At 34.4% G+C, this 6,749-nt stretch overlaps 1 protein-coding gene across 4 annotated transcripts in view; it reads left to right on the top strand.

Moving 5' to 3' along the window:
* The window catches only part of Gycalpha99B (guanylate cyclase 1 soluble subunit alpha 2), a 40,047-nt gene that overhangs the window by 23,396 nt on the left and 9,902 nt on the right, over positions 1-6,749 (top strand). For 2 of the 4 annotated variants that reach the window (XM_067760512.1, XM_067760511.1), the window contains exon 1: positions 5,317-5,363. The exons of 1 other annotated variant lie outside the window; for it this stretch is intronic. The gene's annotated coding sequence lies outside the window, so the exon portion shown is untranslated. Of the gene's footprint in view, positions 1-5,316; positions 5,364-6,749 lie in introns of those variants that run through there. One more of the 4 variants, XM_067760514.1, reaches the window with a different exon arrangement.

Here is a 6,749-nt window from a genome sequence, read left to right as displayed (position 1 = left end):
ATTCACAGAGTTAACAAAAATGCGTTTTCACGCATTTTGATATATCAAAATACACCTCCCGTGAAAATTTTGAAGTGCTAGAACCAATAACAACAGAGTTATGCCACTTTTAAAAAGCCATATCTGCATGTACTGAATGTAAAAATAAAATGTTTTTTGATTCTCTTGTAACATTTTAAACTTGTTCGTTAGGACCTTTGTGAATTAAGCTAACGATATGCACTTACATAAAAAAAGCTAAAAGTTTTAATAACACTGTACAACAGCAATTTCGAAACAGAGTGGCCATTAAAGCGTATCACTATGCATGGAGTAAAAAAAAGTGGAAAATGCATATGAGTTAGTTAATGGTATATACATACATTTTCGGATTTTAATAAAAGACGATTGAGGCGTGTCGTATAGGGGTCAAATTTCATACTGCCCTACGAATCGTACGAAAGTATCGCATACATTCTGTCGTATCTGAGGAAACCGGTTAAATAAGTTGTAACTGAAAGAATAAATTTTTGATAGAGGAAATGTGAATTAAATGAAGTTTGATTTTTTTCACAAATCTTAAACTTCATAAAATTCATAGATTTATTGTCAAAAAAATAATAATTTCTTTAGTTACACCATTTTTAGCCGGCCTCCTGAGTTTATTAATCACTTCGCTGTGATACGGCCTCATTAACAGAATGTCTAAGATAAATCCTCTTTAACAAAACTTTTAAGTTATTGCCTTTCTAACTATAAACTAGTTGCTTCACTAACATGATGAACTATTTGAAAGAAAGAAATAGTTAACGAACGACACAGCTCTAGCTTACAGCTCGATCTAAATATAATAAAAATATTTTGTTTCCAATTTTTAGTGTGCTGATTCTTATTTTTGCTTACATAGTAAAATAAGAGGAATCCTTGTACCGAAAAAAACTTAAGTAAGTATTTATAACGCATTTTTTTACTCAGCGTGAACTTGTACACAAGGGTATTATAACTTTAATTGGAGAACGGTACTACGTAATTGCTAACAAGACTTGAGATAGATATAGGTGTCCTTATATCAAAACGTTCAGGATCAAAAAATGTTTGATTGAGACAAGTCCGTCCGTAAACACGATAATTTGAACAAACATTGATATATCAACGAAATTTGATATCTTGACCCAGAAGAGATTGGTATTGAAAATATGTGAAAAGGATTGGGCCCCTTCTTTGATATCAAAAATTTCGAAACAAGAAAAAAATGCAATAATCCATTACCAAAAATCGATAAAGTGATGAAACTTGTGGGTTGACCTTATGACGCAAAATAAAAATTTTAAAAAAATTTGGAGCGTGGCTTCGCCCGCATTTAGAAGAAAAAAAAAAAAGTTTTTGAGCCGTAAATAAAATTCTGTTGAAGATATCATGTTGAAATCTGGCATGGGTGCTTTCTTTTCTCTTTAATATACACTTTGTGAGAATTAAGAGAATCGTTTGGCGATCCACTTAAACAAAAAACCGATATCGAAATTTCCAAAATTGGAAGAAAGGTGACAATTCATTACGAAAGACCGATTATATAAATAAAGTTTATAAGTGCTTTGACTTTGGACGAAAAATAGAAATTTGGTAAAATTTGGAAAATCGGCATGGCGCCACCCACATTTGAAAAAAGAAAACTTAAAACTTTGGCAAGCCATAAAACAAAAGCCAATAGAGATATGTTGAAATTTAACATGGAGGTTTAGTTTTGCCCTTATACATATATCCACTTCCTAAAAATAAGTAAACTCGACTTGCTCACTTCAAAAGAAATTTTTTTTAAAGTGTAATGGTAACAAAAAATTTAATATCTTTGCGGTTTATAATTAAATTGTGTTAATATTGCACCTCAGTAATTGTGTTGTGTAGCAAAGAATGACAATTTAAAAATGTAAAATATTATAAATGCCATAAATCGCACAAAAATCGACCAATTCAAATGAAATTTGGCATAAAAATTGTTTCGGAGGGCAAAATCGATTGAAAGGCACGGCCGTTTTATATACACAGCCGTACGGGCTTTCTTCTATCCGTCCATTAGCACGAAGAGCAAAACTTGAGATATTTGTATTGAGAATGGTCGAAATCAGAAAACAACCACGCCCAATTTTTCGATATCAAAAGTTTCGAAAAAACTGTACAATGCATTAACAAATACTGGTAAAGGGATGAAACTTGGTGAGAGGATTAACTTTATAAGGCAAAATAGAAATTTGGTGAAATTTTGGAAAATGAGTGTGGCACCGCCCGTATTTAGGTGAAGAAAATTTAAAAGATTTTTCAAGAAATATGGTAACAACATTGTTTCTATAACAGTAGCTGTTTTATAACTGCTTACGACAGCTTTCATATCATTTGATGTTGGTGACAATTCTCTTTAAATTTATTCTTAAAATATAGATATATGAGAGCACACCTTTGGTATATAATGCTCGGTCTCGCCCGAACTAGGACTACCTTACTTTTTATTTAATTTTTTTCTTACAAATTGATGCCATCTATTGTAGGACTCAACCTGAGAAAGAAATCCCTGTACCAAATTTTTTTAAATAAATATTTGAAAAAATATTTTTTCTTATTAAGTTAACTTAATGATGCCCCTTATTTAAGTAAAGTATATCCCTTAACAATATCTGCAATCACCCTGTACACTCGTCCATACATGCATATGACACATTTTTCTTTGTATTTCCAGTCTACGAACATGCACTTTATATCTGAGAGAAAGCTTTATACTCTCTTTATCAGCTGTTGCTGCGTTACGCTATTTTGTTTTGTTTACATATAATTGCTAAGTGGGTGGGTCGTTGGATGGGTTGCAAGGTACAATCAATTGAAACAGGAAGCTTTCTTTGTTTATTTTTAACAAAAAATTTCCATGCTTTTATTTAGTTGCGTGCAACAGGTTGATTTAGCATGCTCCCGTTGTCTCAATATTGTGAGGGAGCAATGAGCTTAACAAACAACTGCTATTTACTTACGAGTGCATATGTATTGGGAATACTAATAGGTATTGATAAGCTCATATGTATATGTAATACTCCTATATTGCTAATAGAAAATGCTCGCAATGTGTTTTGAATTCGAAATCAAAACAAGACAGCCTATAAAAAGCAATATAGGAGTATTGCATATATGGATAAGCTCAATACTGATACAATGCGTATGCGGTTATGTATGTGTGTGAGTACGTACATATGTGAATTCAAAACAATTAAACTATTTCATTGCAATTTCCAAACATATATATGTATGTACATATATATTTATTTTAATAAAATTTTCAATTAATCTTTATTCATTCCCTGTGATTAAATTAATTGTGAGTAATTTCAGTTGCAATCATTTTAAGCTCCCGTTGTTGGACATTTCGGATTTTTTGTCGCTGCTTTAGTAAAAATGTTTGAAAATATCATTGAATGTCCACAAAGTTTTATGGAAGACATATCCTGAGGACGCTCAAGATTTTTTAAAAGAAATGTTTGAGTCAGCTCGCATCTGGGTGCACTTTGGTTCTGCTTTCAGATCCATGTCTTCGCTTCTGTGGAAATTTTTTGGGTAAAAAACTTGCTTTGCTAGAAACATTGGAACACTGCTTTCAATGGCATAACTCCAAAAAAGTCAGTTATGAAACTAGGTGTCAATGCATGCAGCGTTTCCATTAAATCAATCACCACAAACTACTCTTTGGTTGTCATGTCAATCAGGGGTAACCATTTGTCTCGTTTTTGGCCGTTAGTATCTAGAATAACTAAAACTTTTGATTAAGCTCAAGGCCGCGTTTTCTTAAATAGAACGCTTGGTGTGTATTTTATTTTGGTTTTTATTTTTCATTTTTCAATATTTCGACTTCAGTCCGAAGTCATCCTCAGGATGACTTAAGATTGAGGGATGTGTATCCAAGTGTTTAATTTAAGAAAATCCGGCCTTGAGCTCAATCAAAAGTTTTAGTTATGATTTAGTTTCGTTTAAGTATACCTTAAATCTGGTGCACACAGACTGCTTTCCCCCTTATCCCACACAAACCGCCATCATTGATATTTATTTCTTTTCATTCCTTCGGTGACCATTCATTCATTTCATTCCTTTGGTATGTCAAAGGGCTTGGAGCGGTTGCAACGTTACCGTCCCCAACTACTTTGTGTCCCCACAACTGGTATGGTCATACATTTGAGGCCAGAAAACCGAGTAGATCCCCCTGTTAGATTGACATCAAGTCACCACACAGCATTCACTGATCCGACGGTTGCTTCTATACCTGTTACTCTCTCAGCTATTAGCCGTTCACATATGTTTTTGTTGTTGTAGCTATGATGGGGAAGAAAATATAGTAAGTATGAGAAAGACAGGATTAGGAGGGAGAAATCAAGGATGGAGAGGAAGATAGTACTGAGTAGGGGAGCCAAGATCCTTTTTCAAAGCGAGCCACTACGTTGGCCGGTTATGCTAGTTAAGCTTGAGTCGGCTTTGGCCGTGTTTGAGAGAGAATTTATTGTCTACGAGTTGGCGGCAGTGATAACGCAGAAGATTTTACGATGAGATTTAGGCAGCCATTGGCGTAGTTCAACGAATTGAAATCCAGAGGTTACCTTGGTTTGACGATGTACGATGAAGATGCATTGTCACAGAAGGTATTCCTCAAGAACTTTTCGAGACTATCCTTGGGTTGGGACTATATGCGAAAGATTTGGGAATTGCTTTCATTTCGCGACTATTACAGCGAATAAACATTCACAGCGAATAAATATTAGACTGGGTAGGAAAGCAAAGTTGCAAAAGAAAGCCCCACATTTTTAAGCTTTGGTCTTGAGAAACTAGAAAGTTTGTTTAAGCTCGGAAATCGCTTCTCTACAGTTTTGTCTGCTTAGTGAGCTGTAGCGCCTTAAAATTTGCTGCTCGTTTCATCAAACTGGAAAAACGGCTATGTGAAAACGACTGCAGATGGAACGAATTATTAAGCGGCTCAAGTCTAAAACAATGAAATATCAATTTTTAAAATCGTATGTACATACATATGTATGTATGCTAGGTAACCAAGTTACAATAAAAATTAAAATTTCGGCTGTATATGCAAGTATAAAAAAATTTACAAGGCCCTCTCAACATTAACTTCAAATTTAGCAGCGGTCTTTTGGAACTTTTTTATTTCATATGGGAACCAACCCAGTCTAAGAAACATCAAAAGCTCTAACACTAATCTGACACTTTGCGCCGAAGCAACAAAAGCTTTCAAGCACACACAAAGCTTTAAAGCTTTGTATTTGGAAAGGACACAAAGGAATTTGTAATAATTCAGTTGCAGTAAGTCTCTCATTAAATACGCAACAAAATCGCAGTGTTCAAATAAAACGGTACGTTGTATTTCTATTCAATTGTGGCTGTGATAAAACCACGCCTAATAACTTAAAAAATCTTATACACAACAACAAATCTATAAATATATGGTCAAAATAAAAAGAATTGTTTTAAATACATATGTTAAACTTTAGAACTAGAAGTTTGCAGAAAAAAATGTATGAAAAATGTGTATTCATTGAAAATTTTCGCTTTCGGGATACTGAAATTAATACGGCCAAGTGACCGACTTGGATTATGGCCCGAGGTCAACGAGAGTGATTTAGTTATTTGTGTGAAGGTTTACATGAAAGAGCGAGGAAAAAATTGGAATTTCATAAAGCGCCAATCGTTTGAATTTAACTTTGCTGCATTGTTTTAACTTTGTTACGAACAATTGCTTACCCCTCGTCTAAATATAGCAGCTATTCAAGTGTATATATGTATTTATATGAAAGTGGTTATACATACAACTTTGGTTAATACGGATAAATAACTTCAGGCTACCAATGAATTCAGAAATATGAAAAAAAAGTTATAAAAAAATGTGGATGGTCTTGAAAAATAAAAAACACTAAACTTTATTAAAACACTCTGCTGCCTAAAAAAACTGTTAAATCACTGGAGCGAGAGCGGGAGACTGTCACTCAAAGCACCAGTTTCGCATTACAGTTTCAATGACTACCTTCGAACTGGTGCTGAGCGAATGCCGAAAACACAGAGCTAAAATTACAACAAAAAATCACAAAATAGTCAGGAAATCAAACCCGACCCCAATCTCGAAATGAATCGATTTTTGTTTCATTTCGGGATTATGTCGGCAACGTTTCGGAAAAAATTCGGGACTATTTCCGATTCATTACGGCATAGTTTCGGGATGACTTCCGGACTATTTCGATACTATTCGGGATCACCTTTAGATCATTTGAAGAGCATTCCTGAATAATTTTAGAATTTTTGCAGGAACTAATATTGGTTGTCCAGGCGCCCGATGTTCGAGATAATTTTGGGATGTTTTTCGGAATGTTTCGCGACTGCTTTTGGACTATTTCAGAGCAGTTTCGGAATAATTTCGACTTATTCCGCGATTGTTTGAAGGAATGAGTGAATGAATGAATTTAAGAATGATCGCCGGATAGTTTCGCGCTTCCGGACTATCTCCGTATCATTTTTGTTTTGGGATCATTTCGGGACTCCGTGGGTCATTCCGGAGGATTATTATTATTTCGAGATTCATGTATTTTTTCATGATCGGTTGGGCATTACTTTCAGGCTTATCTCTGTAATATTAGTACATATATAAACTAATAATTGGTATGGGATACTTTTATCTTTACTTTACCCCTCAGCGTTTTAGGGGCAGAATATACCCGCGGTAGGTATGCCTGTCGTACGAGGCGACT

This window comes from Eurosta solidaginis, chromosome 1, assembly GCF_040869045.1.
Source record: "Eurosta solidaginis isolate ZX-2024a chromosome 1, ASM4086904v1, whole genome shotgun sequence".
NCBI lineage: Eukaryota > Metazoa > Arthropoda > Insecta > Diptera > Tephritidae > Eurosta > Eurosta solidaginis.
The sequence above is the reverse complement of the archived record's forward strand: the minus strand, read 5'-3'. Positions and strand labels throughout refer to the sequence as shown.